Source organism: Molothrus ater, chromosome 1, assembly GCF_012460135.2.
Source record: "Molothrus ater isolate BHLD 08-10-18 breed brown headed cowbird chromosome 1, BPBGC_Mater_1.1, whole genome shotgun sequence".
NCBI lineage: Eukaryota > Metazoa > Chordata > Aves > Passeriformes > Icteridae > Molothrus > Molothrus ater.
In genome coordinates, this window is record NC_050478.2 from 73,928,471 (window position 1) to 73,948,605 (window position 20,135).

The window sequence follows — 20,135 nt, forward strand, 5'->3', positions numbered from 1 at the left end:
TCATTAGCTGTAAGTGACACTAGAGCTGTAAAACTATTGAGAACACAGGGAAATCTCACACACATTGCTGTCTTTCACCTTAAAATCATTTGTCACTGTAGTAGCCTTAGAGGATAATTTTGCATTCTCCAATGTGTATTGCACACCAATAACACTGTGTTGCTAGTATAGATGTTTAGGGTAATTTGTTTTTCTCCATATAATCCACATGTTAGGGGTATACCTTTACCCCTGTTATTAAAACAGACCAAACTGAGCTGGTTACATGAGCCTCTGTATTTAAGCCTCAGTTAATAAGAGGGTGCTTAACAAAGCCCTCCTCTCTGAACCCTCCCACTGCATTCACTTGCAAATCACTGTTTGGCTGGCAAAGCCGCCGTGCTGTCCCCCCCAGCCCCAAACCTCCTCACGCTGAGCACTGCGGCTCTATCAGCAGCAACATCTCGGTGAGGGGCAGCGACACCTCTCCTTGCGAGGGACGTTTTTTATTAATCAGGGGCACTGAAAGGAAACCAATCAGACAGAGAGTCCCTTTGGCTCCTGCTCGCTGCCTGCCTGACTTAAAAGTGATGCCGGGAGAGAGGGAGCCCTAGTGAGAGGCGAGTGCATTCCGCGCTGGAGACACGGGAACATGCAGAAGGCAGGATGCAGGTAGAGAAGCAGCGCTGAACGGACTGAACTGGGCTCACACAGACAGTCTGGGTGAGTAGATCAACTTTCTGTAGCATGAGAACTGCCGATAGCAAAAGAACAGATGCTTTCTTTAGGAGTGTCTAAAATGTTGAAGATTCCGTACAAATACTTTTTAGGGAAGGGGGAGTGGAGGGGCAGTGTCAGCAGAGCACTTTGGGGATATTTCTCTTACAGAGTTCAAAAAACCCCCAACCCATTAAATTGCTGAAATCTAAACTTCTGATACTGTATATGTGATGACTACTTATGTACCTTAAAATATTAGCAATGCACATGCTCTTTGGAAATACTGTTTGATATGAATCAGTTTTTCCTGCCATATAGCCTAACTTTCGTGCAGGATGCTGTCCAGATAGAAGCAATACCCCTTTCTTTTTTTCCCATGTATGTGTTTGTCAATACATCTCATAAAAACAACCTTGGTTAAGAAGGATGAAAAAATAGGATGTCTTTGTTGCTACTAAGAATGAAGTAGTAACGCTTTTTTGGATTTTCTTTAGTGAAAGTAGCAAAATTAGTGGGATTTTTTTGTATGTTTTATAGGGGGAAGTGCAGCTCAGTGTTCAAAAAGATTGAGAGCTGAGGTAGATGCCCCTTTGGATATCTGTGGCAGAAAGTCAAAGTCAACAGGCTTAAAGTACAAGGTTGCTTTCCAGAAGTCCTTCCAAACTACCTTGTCAGCCTAATATATATAATCAGAGAGTCCCACAGAAAGCAAGGCAGAAAGTGTAAAAGGTCATACTGACCAATTGACACTGAGGTAACCAGCAGAAAACCACTGAATGACATTTTGCCTTTTCACATGCAAGAAACATGCTGTCACGTGTGTTCAATTTCACTGTATGAGCTTCAAAGAAAGAATGATGTACATGAATTAAAAGGAAATTAATATCCCTTCCTGTTGTAAGGCAATATGGATACAGCAGCCACTCACCTTGTCACAGATTTAAGTCATAGTTAAGAAAATAGAATGGTATTTTCTTAAAATACTTTCCATTTTCAGTAGACAAATTTATAACCAATGTATGAGTCTTGCTCTGATTAAAGGGATAAAAGCAATAAAACTAATATTTTCCTGAAACCACAGCAGGATTATGCTGCATTGATCAGTACTACACTAGCTACCCATGCTAAGGATAAAAATGGATAAAAATGCAAGTGTAGTACTTGCACTAGTTTTGGAGATGAGATCAAAAGGTTTGTTAAATAATATTAGTCATAGTGAGGGGAATTACCAATGACAGATCTTTAAAAATCATTGTCTCCAAGTAGTTCTCCATATCTGAAAGGACAATTTTATTCCAAAAATATAGTGAACTAATTAAATATTCAGAAGATTTGTGTTATAATTTGTCTATGACTATTAAGAAATTTATTTGTGAATTATGTTAGTTGTTAAAAAAGCATATTGCTATCTATATGTCAATCTGACAGATAAAATATATTGTCCTGTCATTTGTATTTCACTGTGTAATAATGTAAATTCAAGAGAGAATTATATATGTTTACAGCTATTGTGATTTTCTATTAACAAAAATATAAAACATTATACAGTCAAATGTCTGTGAAATAAATAATTCTTGGTTTCAGCTTTTTTAAGTTAGGTAAATAAGATTAATTTTAATGGAGAAATGTAACTGTAACTGTATCAGTACTATTACTAGTTGTACCTAAAACAGTTGCCAAGTCTTTTTAAACTTGATGGAGTGAGTTCAAGAATCAAAGTTTTTCATATGTTTATTGCCTGAACTAAGTAGAGGTTCTTCATTTCAGAGATTGTCTCGTAGCCATTATTGTAGAATGGTACGCTTTTTGTGTAACCGGTACATCTCACCTAAACACAAAAAGAAGTTTGGTGATGCAGTTAGTAGAGAAAATGTGGGGAGAAACAAAGCTCTGTCATTTGCTTTTTACAGCTCCATGTTAAAATTACTTGAGGCTTTCAGAATTTTCATGCTTTTCTGCAGAAGTGACCATTCTGAAAAGGGTGTCCTCCTCTCCAGACAGCAGCCCATGTACAGGGATTTGTGCTCTCCTCTCACCTGACTGTTGCTCCACAAGGATGCTGATCTCAGTAGCAGTTGCATGGTACTGGCAGAGACGCCCTCTCATCATGGGATCAGCCAATAACGATGATTTCATTCCCTGACCTACCCACCAAACAAAATGTAATAACCAAAATCCACTGGTTTAAATGTCATCACCCATAACGCTGCTGAAAGGACCTTACAACTTAATTCTGACATTCGCTTATCTCTGGCATCAGTACTTGGTTTCTGAATCTGCACAGCATGGGTTGCAGGGAATCTACTGGCAGAAGTGTTTGAGAAGTAGAGCCAGAGAGTAACAGGACTGACAATTTTGTCTGAGGATGAGTTTGTTCAGGAGATATCATATAAGAAAACTGGGGTACGTAGGCTAGAGTATAGGATAATATAGATGTATAAATGTATGTGTTTCTTCCATGCAGTCAGAGCTATTTAACTGCAGAAGGTAACTGGACCAAAAATCTAGAGAAAAATGCATCTCCCACACATATCAGAATGGCTTCAGAATTTCTAAGGCTTTCAGCAGGTGTTATATTCAAATGTTATCTGCAGAAGAACTAATATTTTAAAATGAATAGAGTTGCCCAAGTAAAAGCTGCCTGCATTCTCTATGTGAGTGAGGGAATTTAAGAAAATAATTCATAGGAATAAATCCAAAATTTTGTGAAAGGTGGTAGGAGGAGAAGGAAAATAGAGCAAAGAAAAATGAACAAAAAGAATTTTTGCAAAAGCAGTCAGAGTAATTTCTCTTCTTGCAATTTAAACACATAGGAAATTGCTGAATGTTAAAAGGAAAGTTATTTTCCTGACTTTCAGTGACTGATCCTGATAAAAAATACCCCAGTGGCATCGAGGACTACTTGCCGAGCATGACTGAGCAGGAGAGGCATACCTTGATCAAATCATACTATGTTTCTGCAGTGCAAAATCCTAGCAAAACTGAGACTTGGTTACTTCTGGGAAAATATTACTAGCTTCAGGGAAAAGGAAAAATACTGGATGTGCACTGCAGCTCAGAGGACGGCCAAAATGTTTTAGAAAAAAAATATTTTTTAACACACAGTATGAAATTTTATTACAGAAATGTCAGGAAGTGAAGTATGCTGCTTATAATCTTTCTTCTGCAATCCTGGGGAGATTACAAAAGGACATGGGTGGCATTGCTGTCATACCATACACACACAGTGCCACACAGAGCCTTGACTATGTCTCAGTTACAGAGTATCTCTGTGTCAGAGACAGGGATAAAATGGGGCCTCCACTTTCCCAGTCTTCAAAGTTCTCTGTAAGATCGAATCAATGTTCAAAAAATATATTTACCTTGAATACTTAAATAACAGCATGAATAACCACAAATGTTTCTCAGAAAATGTATTTCTGCAGTTGCAAAATGGAGTGCTTTAAGCGGTGTCCAGTGTATTCCTTTGCTAGCAAAATGCAAACTTCTATAATTAAATTTCACACCTTTTAGCAGTAAGAGTAATAGCAACATCAAGACAACATCACTTTGGATTCTGTTTCCCTATCCCAGAAAAACATATTTTTCATAATATGTTATCTCTTGATATAAAAATATCAAGGAGGTTTAGGTAAGTACAAAATTTATAGATGCTAGATGGTGTTCAGGTTGCTTTGTCCTCAAAGGCTGTATTTGAGAGAAAGAACGACCACCTTCATAGAAATTCTGCCTGTAATGATATTGCAATTTTGGGCCATGCATGTTGGTACTAAAGGATTCTATTTCCTGAAAAATACTGACAGCATCTTGCCATTGTACATAAGTATGTTGAGAAAGAGCTCCTAAAACACTTGTCCAGATTCAAAACATGATCGTCATAAATTACACCCAAGAATAGATTCTGTGAAATATAGAAAACTGTGGATAATGCATTTGTGTTTGGACATAGAAACAGTAGGCCCTCCCATCATTTAAACAAATTACGCAACAGCTCTCAGAAGGAGATTATCTGAATTTGTGCATTTTTAATAGTTCAATTGAAGTCAATTAATGATGTATACAAGCCTTCTGGCAATATATACAGGTATAATTAGATTTAGCCATTATTTTCAAAAAAATATGATCTATTATATTGATAATCAATGGTGCACAATCAACCAGTGGTTGACATTCATATTTCAACATGTCTTAAAGAAAGGATTCAATAAAAACATCAAGTTGTATAAAAAGTGTTCAATAAAGGAAATTTAAAAATAAAATTTTCTAAAAAACTCAGCTTAATATCTTACTAAAATAATTGGGTTTTATTTCCTTTGTACTCCATTATTTAATATTTGCTCCTAAGGAGATGAAGAGGTAAAGCAAAAACGGGCTGAGTTGGGTATAATGGTGAAGTTAATCCCATTGTTTCTCTTTTTAAAGAAAAAATAGGCGCAGAACAAGTGAAATTTAGCATTTTAAAATCCATCAGTTTTAAGTTCTTATGATTTTAAGGTTTCAGTAATCTAATCACATCCAATTTTAACAGAGAAAAATAGTCCTGGTGTATGAACAGAACTGTTATATATATATACCTTCATCCATGTACACATGCATCTAGAGACATAAACTGGAGTATAACTCATGCAAATGCTAGAGAAAAATAATGCAATATTTGTAGAGAACAATATATTACAATCGGTTTTCTTAAGTTTATAATACTGCATTCTGGCTGAATTTTTCTGCTTACTTTGTTGTTTATTATAATACTTTCATATGGTTTGCATTATTCTTTGTTATTATTTTCCATACTAGTGCATTTAAATATCAAGCCTTGTAGTGGGAAGCTATTGTAAAAATGTTTTTTATTCTTAAGCCACAGATGCTGGTTGCAGGTAATCTCATGGAAATAGTTTTGCCTGTGTAGCAAAAGGAGAAAAAAATCAGGAAAACATACTTTCAAAAGGAAATTCTTGTAGTTGTTTAAGCTATTTGTCAGGAGAGCTGTTTGTGCTTGTGCTGCATTCCAGAACCTGTATTCAGACCGGGTAACATTTTGCAATAAGACTGGTCCCACTGAAACCAGTGAAATTACTTTTGTGCATTTCCCTTACCCTGAGTAAAAATGAGTGTGGAATCTGTGTTCTTATGCTATCTGATAAAAAAGATTCTATTTTCCTCAGAGTAAACATAAAAATATTAAATTGCAGAAAATATTTTCCCATTTCCTGGAAGATTTGCAATAATCCTTACATTTGTTTCCCAGATATAAAAGGTAATTTCATCACTAATGAGAACTCAGACTTGTAGGAAAAATGGATTTCGATGTAAAAAATAATGTAGTCTCTTCATTCTTTCCTGTTATCTTCAATCTATGGATTTACTGCAATTGAGCTTGATCTTGCTCTTAATGGTTTCAAATTTGTGTTATATATGACTTCTTTCCTAGTGAAGACCGCTATCTTGTTGGATTTACATCTTTTCTAGAGTAAGGTAATAAGTAAAATCTCCTGTGTTCTAAATAAAATTAATTAATCTCCTCAAGTTCCTTCATGGCGATCGAACAATACTGAAGGTAATTGTTCTTTGCTTAGTGGTAGTAATAATAGTAGTAGCCTCAAGGCTGAAAACTCACATATTAGTTGAAGTACTGATTTAGTGATATTTTAATTACATTTGTCACAAGTTTCTGGTACTGCCTGCTCTTCCAGTTATTGTCTTCTTGAAAAATCCACTTATGGTACCAAACCATCCCTGCAGTAAGCAGAAGGACTTTCAAATAAAAAAATGTATTGTGTTTATTGTTCTTATAATCACTTTTAAAGGCAATTAAAGAAAGGAAAGTCTCAAAAACGTTGGTACAACTGCTCTCAGCTATCACTGGCTGAAAGAATCTACTGGTTGAGAATCTTTCCCTGAAGCTTTCATTCAGGAAAGGGGAAAAAACATCATTTAGCTTAAAAAGGGGAGTGAATTAGGAAGTCGCTAGATGCACCACAGAGTGAAGCTTTTGCCAAAAAAAAAATTAAATTAAAAGGTGTTCATCCCTACAAGGTTGAATCTAAGAGATAATGATTTAGGAACATGCCTAGTGTTTCACATTCAGACACATAAATGTGAGTACAGCTAGAATGAAAGATTTAGCACTTCTGACAATGCTACTCTAATAATTTATTTGCCATTTGAATTTATGCTTAGGAAACTCACATTTACATTTCAGAGCAATTTTTTCTAACACCTCCCTAAAATAGAGATCCAAAGAATTTAGAAAATATAGGATACAGAAAAAAAAAAGCGAAGAATAAACTTCTCAAATCTACAAAGGCCTTCTATGTTTTTTTTCTGTCACTGATGTGTTGAGACTCTACTTCATGGCACTCCCCAAACCAAAAGCCTACAGGCTGAATAGTTTTTATAACTACTTTATGTTTGCAGAGCAGTCATATGATTAAATAGAGAACTGCACTGTTATATAGAGACATAGGACCATGGTTCCCTTGATTACCCAAGAGAAATACTGTGTAATTCTAGCAATACATAAATCCTGATTTCACAGGAATATACAGCTGAAGATTTGCTAACAATTGCATACAAGAACAAAATATGGTACACACAGAGAGCAGAACACAGTTTGTGTACTGGTCTGTGTGTGTACCATACTAGGAGTAAAACATATTCATAGTTTGACTGTTGATTAGAACGAAAATGAGTCTTAAGGATTAACAAGTGCAGGATTCAAGTTCCTGGTCTCATGACTTAAAATGAATGTCAACTTGTATTTAAAAAGTATTTCACTATTTTTTAACTGGCAGACAAATTATATTAAACTCAGGATAAAGTGATATTTTTCTGCAGGTGTGGGTATTTTGAAATAGTAGCTATGTCTTAGGCATCTGACTGAGAACTTTTCTAAGATTTACATGTGGAGATCCCAAATAATAAAAAAAAATGGGCAAAAACACGCACTGAGTAACCCAGGGTAATTGTTAAAGAACCTGCCTAGAGCTACTGGAAGAAACCTTGTCAACCTGGTTGAAAGCATTTCTAGTTCTCTGGAGAAGGAAGAAAAAGAAGGAGGAAGGGAAGAAGGGAAGGAGGGAGGGAGGGAGGGAGGGAGGAAGGAAGTGGCAGAACAAAGTGGCGAAAGAAATTTTCAGAAGGAAGGAAGTGGAGGAAGGAAGTGGCGGGTGGAAGTGGCGGAAGTGGCGGAAGTGGCGGAAGTGGCGGAAGTGGCGGAAGTGGCGGAAGTGGCGGAAGGAAGGAAGGAAGGAAGGAAGGAAGGAAGGAAGGAAGGAAGGAAGGAAGGAAGGAAGGAAGGAAGGAAGGAAGGAAGGCTTCCTCTCCAAGAAGAGTGGATTCACAAAGCTGAAGCAGCATAAATATTTCTGGATTACTTATTTTAAGATTATTCAAAATGCAATACTGTAGGTAGCTACAATAAAAATAGGACCAAAATGATTGTTGTAGTTTATGTCTTTTCTTCACAAATAGTATCAGAATCAATAATTTTTTGGACTGAAAGCTGAACTCTGAAAAAAAATATACTATAGAGGAATATAAATAAGGGGACATTGTGGTAGAATGAAATAATAAATGAGTCACATTAATTTTCTGCTTCCTTCACCTCTAGTTAATTAGCACTAATTAAACTTCATGCTAGTCAGCCCATGGGTCTAGTAGAAAATTTAAAAAATCATGAAATTCCATTGCCTGTAGTGAAAATTTACATGTATTTGTGCATATATGTATCTCTATCTGTATCTGTGTTGATATAGTTTTATCATTTTTTGGATGTAATTTTAGAGACACAGGTTAGATTAAAAGATCTAGGGATCTAAGTATACTTATATCTTTCTATATATCTACATATATACCTACATATGTCTGTGCAAATATAGCTCTAATGCATAATGACGGATATAGATTTTTAATTTCTTTTGTTGTTTTTCTATGTGCATGACATCTCTGTTGTGAAATTCATGCATATATTTGCATTGTAAGTTTTCCAGAGCTATATTCTACAGCTAACCAATATTCTTATGTGCCAAGTTGAGGAGGTCTTTGCAGGTCCAGATTTTACTCTATAATATCAGACCTAGAGTGGTAAATATCAGAGAAAAACACAGAAAAACATTCGCTCTGACTATGCTGTTATTCTAGAATTATAGAATGGTTTGGGTTAGAAAGGAACTTTGAAGTTCAACCACCCTGCTATGGGCAGGGGGCACCTTCCTCCTGGTCAGGATGCTCAAAAGCCCATCAAACCTGGCCTTGAACTTTTCCAATGATGGAATATCCACAAATTTTTTGAGTATCCTGTTCCAGTGTCTCAACATCTTTGCCGTAAAATATATTCCTCTCATGTCCAACCTAAACCTTCTTCTCTTTGAATTAAAAGTCATATTGAGCTTTTCATCTACCAGCACCCTAAAGTTCTTATCAGCAGAGCTGCTCTCAATCTCTTAATCCCACAATCTGTAGTCATGCTGAGGATTGCCCCAGTCCAGGTGCAGCACCTTGGACTTGGCCTTGTTGAACTTCATGAGATTTGCTTAGGCTGTTTTGCACAAGTCTGTCAAGGTCCCTCTGGATGGTGTCACTTCACTTGGGTGTATCAACTGCACCACACAGCTTGGTGTCATCTGCAAACTCACTAAGTTTTGTGCTGTCTTTCTCATCATCTGTGTAGTTAAAAAAGGCATTAAATAGTATTGGCCTCAGTAGAGACCCTTGAGGGACATCACTCTTTACTAGTTACTACTTGGAGACAGCCATTGACTGTAAATCTTTGAATGAAGCCAAACATCTGATTCTTTCTCTGTGTAACAGTCTAACCATCAAACCTGTATGCCTCCAATTGGGCAGCATGACTGTTGTGGGGGATCATATCAAAGGCCTTACAGAAGTCCAGGTACATGATATCGGAAGGTACCTCATCCACTGATGCAGTCAGTCCGTCACTGAAGGCCATGAGATCAGTCAGACCGTGAGATCAGTCAGGCAGAGTTTGCCCTTGGTAAAGCCATGTTTGCTGTCCCTAATCACCTCCTTCTCTCCCACATGGTTTAATACATCTTGCAGGATGATGTGTTTCATAATCATACCAGGTGCAGAGATGAAACTGATGGGCTGGCAGTTCCCAGGGTCCTCCAGTTTTTTCAAGATTTCTATAAAATAATTCCACTTCATTCAACAGATTTGTTTAGAGGCAAAAATTCCATGAAAGAGGAACTTTTGACTAAATTACATTAATAGAATTGCATGGCATGACTTTCAGTGAATTACTTTAAAATCCCTGTACTTTGTATCTCAGTAAAAATATTGACAAAATTTGCACCTTCACAAAATTTAAACAATTATTTTGACATAGAGTTTTAAACTTCCTTTCCTGTTTCTCACATCATTGAACAAAGGTTCACGAAACCTGAAATCTTTTTGCTACAATGGAGTTTTTTAAATTCTTCATCCTTACTTATGATCATCTAAATGATCAGCCCCAAAGTAAACAATACCTCTGTTAACTTTAATTTTAATGTCCTTCACAATGCAAATAAAAGTTTTCTTCTTATTCCTACTTCACTTAATTGGTCCTGAAGTTTAGTTTTATCCTGATAAGTGAAAGGTCAAATAATGTGAGCATGCTCCTTTTAAACAGAAATTTCCATCCCAGTGACCACTATCAAGTATCTGAAGAGCAGGAAGGACACAGAAAACATAGACAAGTTCTTTGGTTTTTTGCATGTAGTCTGTAGTGGTTCATTCTAAGGCACACTGAAGGAAGCATGAGGTTTCCAGCACTGCCACAGAGCATCCAAGATTGCTTTTTCTATTTATAAAAAAGGAAATGGAAGATGTCAAGATTTAAAGATAATGTAGTCATAGGCCAGAGTCATCACCTCCATATATAAGCAATTGTTTTCCCAGGTGTGGTTGACAACAGCAGCACCAATACCACTCAGAAAAAAAAAAAAAAAGTTATTTGCCCTGAAATATAATGGTGTTCATCTTTGAAGGCAGCATGTTTTGTTACTTTTTTCCTCAAAAAATGAAATTATACCATATGGTATGTTAGACATTTGAGACTGGAAATTGATTTATCTTAATAAATCTTAATACTTCACCAGCCATATTCTTTAATGCTAAGAATGGATATTAAAATTTCTTGGTTTCTCACTGAGATTTTAAAAAGTATTTGTCAATGTTCATTTGTTTTACTGCTGACAGTTCTCTGAAATTGCATGCAAAAGATATTTCAACACAATCATGAAAAAAACATCAATATTTAAAAGGAGAAACATACATATGCTTCCCTTAGGTTATATGTGTGTGTGTATATATATGTATGTACCTATGGGCTTAAATAGGTGTAATTAAGAGCTTGAAGTTGAAGCTCTTACTTGTGAGAGTCATGTACATTATAACCTCATTGAGTTCATCTGGTAGTGAGCGGGAGTACCATGAGAGCTCAGTCGAAACTTAATATGTGTGAAGCCAGTTACAAAAATTATTAGCCTACCAGAATGGCAGCAGTATCATAATATTTCCAACATTTATCTCTTTTCATACTGTGTACCCTTCCTTAGGGTGTAGCTTTACTGCCTTCTTGCACAACCAGCAACTGGTCTCTCTGTGTTTCTGCTGTGGTTTGAGCTGAGGACAATTCAGTTTTTGGGGGTCAGAGGGATTTGTTGATTTGAAGAGAGGAGAGTAAAGGGTTCAGAGGTATCTGAGTGATCCTCAGCCCAATGGAAGTGAGGAAAAAGAGGGTGAAACCCTTCACTCAAGGATGATCTGTCAGCAAAAATTCCTTTCCCTACGTTCTGGAGACCAAACTGGTTTATCAGGTACAAGAAAAGATGCTGCTTCCTCAATTCCAAGTCTTCCTGACCTGTTGTCCAAAAGAATTAACGCCACCATCATGTTTGTCTTAACACTTTATTGATGCTGAAACAGGGAAAGAGTGAGAAGGGTAAAGTAATTACTGACATCTGTACTCCACCATTAGGAGGACTCCGAAGAGGAAGGGGATTGGGCTAAGCGTAGGATTCCACCTGGCCTAAGGACACGCATCCATATCATTGGATAGCCATAGCTTGCTGAGCTATTAGAGCAGTCACCAATAAGGCATATTCCTCTATCACATTTATTCCCAATGATAGTGACTACTTGGCAAAAATTGTAACTAATAACTACTAGAAATATTGTTAGTATTTCTGCATTCCCATGATATGGAAAATATTGGCTATTACTTAAATGAAAGTCAATTATTATTTGTATATTAGACACTGAACCCAGCTCTAGTAGAACGAGACAGCACTACCTAGATGTCTAGGGATACACTGGTTTAAGTGGTTCTTACCCTGTGAGTCTGCAAACTTCTCAGGAGCTTGTTTCTAAGAGAACTACACAAAAAATATATAGTCCAATTACAAACAGCTTGAAATTTGTCATAGAGAATTGCACTTTCCTGACAGAAAATATTTATAGTATCTGTAATCTGTAGGAATCAAAAAGGAACAATTTAGAACCATATGTGTCTACTGCATTTTCAACAGATTAGAGGCTTATAAAAAAAGATATGTGGCCTAAGTAACCTTTTTTTTCTTTTGTTAGACCATAGACTGCAAAAAAAAAAAAAAAGGAGAGATTATAAAAGAACAGGGAGTGGAGAATTTTTTATTCATACTTTTGTTGGGATTTTGCTATCACTAAGAAATACGAAGGACAAGAGGATAATGAGGAAGGCACAGACAGTAAAGTTTTAAAAACAAGACATTTGAACCCTTCTAATTTTAATATGAAGCTATTAAGAAGTTCCAAACCTTGCATGGAAATAATCTTGCATTATTTAAATTTACCTTTTGCCTTTAACCCCATCTTTGATAAGAATAACCAAATGATTTTACTTTTGAAGTGCTGTAAATTTACTGGTACAATGGGAGAGTGTAAACAGTCATATCTTATTGTTCAGAAAAAAATATATGCTGTCTTGAACAACACATTTTTTGATTGCGCTCAGACTAAAATACTGAATTTAAATCTGGAAGCAAGAAATACTAGAACATGAGAAAATTATACAAATAATATGAGGACTTCACATGCATTGTCTTTATAACAATATAGTTCTATCTCATGGATCTGAAAGAATATAGCTGTTTTATTAGAGACCAGAGAAATTAGTATTCCAGTGGTGGCCCTCAGAAATTGCCAATTACCAGTCAGTAATTACAACAAAGTATTTTAAAGTGTTCTATGACAGCAATCAAGTATAAGCTTCAGGTAAACAACAGAAGTGCACATAGTTCTGATGGAAAGCTCATCATGTTCTTGCTGAATATTCCCATGGACATCAGTAACATTTGGATCCAATCTTGATAAAGGGCGGACATATTGTCGCAGTCATTAAAAGGCCAAGCAGAGGACTTGAGGGCTGCAAAGGGACAGAAAGGGCAGAATGCACTGCACGGCTGAGCACCAGCTTTTTCAGAACAGCTGAAGTTCCTGACCCCCACCAGGCTCCACGGGCAAGAGCAATAAGTGGGAAATGGTTAACAAGGTTGTGCAATCATATAAAATTATTAATAATAAACTATTACAAATTTTTCTTTCTGGTCTCTTCACATCCTTCCCCCTGCATAGGGATTGGTATGTGCACAGAATCCACATTATTTGTATCATGTCCATGTGTATGAAATGTGAGTAGATAGATAACATTAAATGACAAAGCCAATTAGAATATATTATGTGAACAAAACTATTTGGATTTTTTAATGTGTTCTCTTCTGTGCAGAAGTCATCAGTATTCAAGCAAACAAGTGGAAAAAATCCATGTTGCTTTCAAGGTAAATGTCAGACAAAACTATTGCAAAATGCCAACAGATAGTGATTTCTGATACAGCAGAGGATAAAGTTAGATGAAAATATAGATAATATAATGAGGCTTCTTTCTGCATAGGCTGGCAGAGAAAGGGAAAGTATATCTTCTCAGCTATCAAAATGAGATTGCAATGCAATTTTAATATAACTTTAAATGAGATAAATATAATTCAGTGAACATAGTGTTTATAAAAGTAGTACATTCTTTTGTTAAAATAAAATAATAGATTGAAAAAAATTGCTATACATGAGTACTACATAACAAGAACAATAGACAAACACAAATTAGACACAGGGCTAAAAATCTTTAGTTTAAAAATTCAAAATCAAATGTATACATTAGTAATGTGTTGAAGAAGCCATGACTTTAGAAAGTATTAAAATTTATATATTTTGAAGAAAATTTCATTAAAAGGTAGAGACAGAGGCAAAGTGAAAAAACCATAGAAATGCAACAGCAACCTAACTGCAAGCCATTGGAGATAGCAGAATGCTTTTACTGACTTAGACAGCTGAGAAGAAAGTTCTAAAATGTCGTGCAAACACAAAAAGAGAGAAAAATATGAGCAGTATTATGCACATGTAGGCAGAGTAAATGCAGTACATGTAGGTAAGAGAAAAAAAAAAACAAACACCCCTACAAAGAATAATTTGTTATTGCAATAATGTCCTGTGTATGTGATGAAGCAAAAGAGAATGGAAATAAAGAGCACCTTGCCATGTTTAACCTTTAAATGCATACCAAAATGAGATCTACTGAAATAAATATGTTAGAAAAATGCAGAATACATTGGCTTTCAGAAAGAAAATGTAAAATTATAATTTTTTACATCATAGAAAAATCACTAGAAATTGGGAATTCCAATTATGAAGTCACTACCTAAATTCCTATTAAAGCCACTTTTTAGTGTAGGTGTAGATAAAACCTGCATTAGAATTAGAAAATAATTAAGTAATCTAGTTCACTGTATGACAGAGACTTTTATCACTAAACAAGATGATAAATTGAAAGTATGAATGTTATTGACTTGGTTATGGGGTATTTAAAGTAGGTCTGATGATACATAAAAGAACTTCGTTGAACATAAATATGAATATATTTTAAAATGCTAAGAGGGAAAACAAAAAGTGAAAACATGGCTAGAATAAGCACTTTTATTTTAATTACATTCCCAATGATCACACACATCCAAATGAGGAAAGTTTCACACATAATACAATTTTCTACATATTTTCTTTTATAATTTTAACACATTCAAGGTGATGTTAACAGAAGTGTTTTCTTATGTATTCAAGACAAAAAGAGAAGGCCCAAGACAACAAAGAAGTTGAACCTCAAGTTCGTAATTTCTTTTTTGACTACGTAATGACTTTTTTTATGGTATGAAATTATCTGCTCTGCAAGATTACTCACTTACATTATGACACAAGTGGGAGACAGGTCCAATAGGGAAACTGAGATGATGTCTTTAATTTTTGTATTAGATATAACTGATTTTACTGCTTCATATGAATTACTAAAACATTTCATGTCACTAGGGAAATGATAAAGTCGAAAGTTGTTTTCATATTGTGAAGGGATATAATAGAAGCTCATAAAATATCAATAGTAAAACTGAAAAGTTTTACTTAAATTTCAAAATATACCGACTATAGAATTTTCCTTTCATGGGAAATCTGAAAAAAAATACTGGTAATGAGAGTAAATTATTGTGAATTCTAATTTTGTTAAATTTTTAACAAATAATAACTTGATGAAGATTAATAACTTCTTATTGTTGTAAATTTTGAGTTCAGATATGTTGCTGGAGCAAATTACCTGGAGGCCAAGTCACAAGCTGTTACATCAAGGTGCATCATAGCCTGAATTGACTGCTTGTCACAAGAAGATAGGAGATAAGCAAAAACTGTCTAATGAATTTCAGAGTGGAGAAGAAACTGCCTAGATGCTTTTTTTCTGCTTTTTTCACCTATTTTAAGGTGGAATGTTCATTCCATCATGCTTTATCCATTTGCTTCTCTTGAGAAAATCTGCAGTCCTACTTGTCTGTTTTGCAATGAAGTCGCATCATAACCTCAATAACATAGAAGTTTTCCTAAAACTTATCTATATATTTTATTAGAGTAGAAATTGTTAGGTGACATCAGATACCACTGTGGTAAATACCAATTTGTGTGACTGATGGTTATTCACAGACAAATGTTATCTTTAAAGTTTCACAGAAAGTAGCAGAGGCTCTTAAAATACATTGAGAAAGTACTGCTATTACAAATATTTCCAGTAAGAAAAATCTTGAAACAAATGAAACAGTAGATCCAGTGTAACAGAGACTTTTGTCAAAATTTCTGAGCATCTATAAAACTAGCTTAATTCATGGACTTGCTGATATTTTGCAGCTCTGAAAACATCAGATCAACGTTTCCTGAGGTAGGTAACTGGAAAGTGCTTCTAACAGCCAGTCATGCTTCATCTAACAAATAGATTCTATAAATGGAATGTTTAACTTTATACTCTTCTCTGAAGAACACTTACTCTCCTTTCCTGCACCTTTGTTGTTCTCAAGTGTTTGTATCCTCTCTCTTCTCCTTTTTCCTCATCTTCTTGGTGCTTTCCTCATCTGCTCACTTGCTCTTTCCCTTTCTGGTACTTGCCTTCCTGTTTTCTTATTTACTCAGCATTCATCTCACTAAAGACAAAAAAAACCTACAACCAAATAAAGAAGAAACTAAAGGACATAGTGGTTTAAATTACATAACATATGGCGTTTAATTTAGACATAAGAAGAAAAATACTAGAAGAAATGACATTCCATACAAGGGGTAGCATATTTTTGCATTTATGCTTTCATCCACAGAATATATATTTGGACTTGCATCTCTGGAATTTTAGCTTGGCATATCTTTTTTCATTGACCAAATAGGTCTGTAAAATCAGCATTTACTTTCAGCCAATACATTGCTACAAAATACTGAGATATAGTCACAGACAAACCATAAAGAGAGCTTCCCCTTTGTAAATCAGCAGGAAAACCAAACTTATACTTTAGTTAAAAAAGATATTAGAAAGAGAATAAACAACTATCAATACTCCTGTGATGCTGAGAATACCACAATTCCTTCCTCACAAAGGGTTACAAGGCTGTGATGGAATCCCAGTGTGGCACATGAAACTCATGGAAAGAGAATACTGTAAAGAAATTGTGAAAGTACACTACACATTATTGATCGCTCTGTGCTTTTCCATTCTACTCTTTCAGATACATTCTTGTCCACTGACCTTTCAGATATGAAAGCAATCTAGCCTATATTTTCCAAAATACGGGCAATGCCTTTATAAGTGCTGTGTTCCTCTAATCAAATGTTTAATAACTTGAAGTCTCATCAGTTATTAAGAGTGATGTTTTAAGTCAACCTCACTTTTTACAGAGACATGTAATCAAAGTATGTTTAGAAAACACCCTTGGCACTTTCATTTGATATTTATATATATATATTCCATTTCAAAATATGTGAAATAAGTAAAAAGACACTACAATTTTTCTCAAAATTGGTAGAAATGCACGTGGGTGAAATCAAGAGCAGGAAAACTTATTCTAATTCCTTTTTTTCCCACAACAGGATGTTTGCTAAAGCATATTTATCTTTAGTGTAAACATTTCACTCAGATTCAGTAAGATTATTAGCGTGTATTATCTAGTTCTGGGTTACACTTATTAATAGAAAACAAAAAAATAAAAGACACCGCAAAGCAAGCATCATCTTCAAGAAAGAGGAATAATAGGAATTTATGCAGCTTCACCATCTCAAAAAGTGCAAAGGTATAGTATAATGTTATGGCTCCCTCTTTTGGATAACAGATATCTAGTATGCAATAATAAAAAAACTCATCATGTCCTTAACATCAAAAAAATCTCCACAGGACACTATTTTTCCCCAAGATTTTGCTTAGAAATTATTAATGATATCAATAAAAATATGCTTATATAGGTTTCTTGCAAAATGTCCAATTGTATAAAATAGACATGCATTTCCAAGAGAGCTCTGTAGTCAGAATATTTTTGAAATATGTTAAACATTAGTCTATCAAGTACCTATAACAACTGGAACATGAAACTCTGATGGATTGCTCCTTATTTTAGCAGTGTTGTTAATACAAAATAGAGAACAATAAAGAGATGATTGATGAAAGCACTTAATAGAACTTACCTTCTGAAAAAGTGACCAGAAAGGAACAAATTTTACTCTTACACTATTATTACTTCATTTTCAACAGTGAGTGAAAAATTAAGTGAATGGTCACTTGGGTTCTTTTTTTGGAATTTCCATTTTAAATGCAACCTATTTAAAAATCCACACATTTATATGCATTCATTTTGGGAAATTTTTGAACATACCATTGAAGAAGAAAAAGAAATTTAACATTTTTAGAATTTTTTAAAAAATCTTGTAAAAGAAAATTGTTTTTATTAAGTGTTAAGAGTGAGGAAAGAGGAAAAGTGTTGAAATGCATCATTTAGTACAAAATAGTGACTCCTGACATAGGTTAAACTTCTATGGTTTAATATCTTTTTATAATGTAAGATTAGCAATCATTGTTGGATTTATAGATATTGTTGTATTTAATTCTGAATTTGGATTTTGTTTTCCCAAGTATTGGAAGCATACCACCGTTCTTCTGCATTAATATTTAGTCATAATTCCATAACTCCAGGCTCAATTTTCTTCATGCATCCCTGCTGCTGTGAGACAACTGGAAATTTTTTTTTTAAAAAATGCCTTTGCACAATTCAGTAGCACTATTCAATTATTTCAGCAGCGTCAGCTAGAAGGCAAAGTTTATTTCACTCAAACTCTCTTCCTATGGCTTCCTTATTGCCTTTATTAAAAATATTGATGTTAGGCAGGAACATATAAATGAATGGATTTACAGGTTTTGTTTAGCACTTTCTGTTCCTAAAATATCCATTCCTTTACATTCATTAAGATGTTAAGCTGTACAATTATAAATTTAGCTGGATTTATATCAACTAACTTAAAATTATTGTCATGATGCTCATTTTGGTTACACCATTGCAATGTGTTTTCTCTTCTCAACACCAGAACTGCAACAGGACAATTGCATTTGATATGCTGGATCATTATTATTCACTCTATTTATTAGTAACAGTTGCTATAAAATGTTTATTTTATAATCAACACTGCAGTAATGAGATTTAGATGAAGGTATATCTTTCCCATGAAGAACTGCCTGTGGATAGTGCATGTAATGACAGTGTTTCAGAGTTAGGAAAAACAAGGCAATTTAGCAAGCCTTATCGAAAATAGAAATTAGGCTGTTTCACTAAGTGATGCTGCATACTCCCAGCCATACTACTAAAACAAGACAGCAACATTTGGCTGTAATAAAGATTGCAGAATCCAAAAGATAAAAAAAGGGAAGAAATTCACTTGTACAAGGCATAAGTTTGTTTCATTTGCAATATGTATTCCTATTTAAACCAAGAAAAGATTAAATGATTAAAAACTAGATCCTGACACATCACTATGAATAGTTTAACTGTGCACCTTTTTTTTTCCTGTTATATGCTTTAGTTAATTTGTTTTCTATTAAGTCACATATTTATGATTTGTCTTAGCCGTATGAAGCTCAGACAAAGATATGTCTCCTCATATATCCTTTTCCCTCGATTTTTAGGAATGCAAGAAGGAAGAGAGACAATCACAGGCATTTGAGCTTATGCAAAAAAAGTTTTAAAGCCAAATGTACTTTGCCATTTTAGGCAAAGCTAGGCCAAAAGTACTAGACCAGAAACCATAAAGCAAATGCTTTGCTATAACAACTCTTTTAATCATATTTCTGCTCTTTTTTTCACTCTGAAACTGGAAGCATATACATGGTTTCATGCAGTTATAATTTTGCTTTTTACTGACTTTTAACCAAAAGGACAAAGATAGGAGGCAATTCTGAAATGCTGTCTGAATAGTCCTCTGTGTGCTTTGAATTAATCCAAATAAATCACATGAAAGCCTGAATATTCTGGAAATTCATGCTGAGATATAGGTTATTAAACTCTCAGTTCTGGTTCAGGCATTACTAAGGAAAATATGTCACATGCCATTTTAAAACTGGCTTGTATTTTAAGAGAAATAAGCTAGTTATTTCCTTCTCTGGTAGCTAGAAACAAAACAAAATAGCAAAACAGATTGCAAAATAGTTGGTATAAGCAATACCAACTACATCGTCATCAGAGCACAATTAATTATTAAAGACATATGCAGATGACATATTTTTCTACCTTTAGATTCAGTTCCAGGTGGGTCTGAAGTATTTTGAAATTTCCTGCCATGGGAGCATCAAATAAATATGTTTATAAACATATGAAGGCTTCAATAATCATACAAATTTGAGCAAGGCAAGTTCAGGAAATACAACAGGAGATCTCAAAACCTCATGAGGAAAACTATAATCAAATTTTCATTATGAAATTGAACATTGCAACTGAACTCTGAGCTACTCATTGCTCTTGGTGGGCTTCTCTGCAGGACTTTCTAACACCAGAGGGCCACATCCAAGCTATTAG

The 20,135-nt window shown here is 34.8% G+C and overlaps 1 protein-coding gene across 2 annotated transcripts in view; it reads left to right on the forward strand.

Annotated features, from left to right (window-relative positions):
* Window positions 1–390: 390 nt before the first annotated feature.
* The window catches only part of CDH9 (cadherin 9), a 98,150-nt gene continuing 78,405 nt past the window's right edge, over window positions 391–20,135 (forward strand). The window contains exon 1 of one of the 2 annotated variants that reach the window (XM_036378768.2): window positions 391–702. The gene's annotated coding sequence lies outside the window, so the exon portion shown is untranslated. The remainder of the gene's footprint in view (window positions 703–20,135) is intronic. The other variant, XM_036378767.2, reaches the window with a different exon arrangement.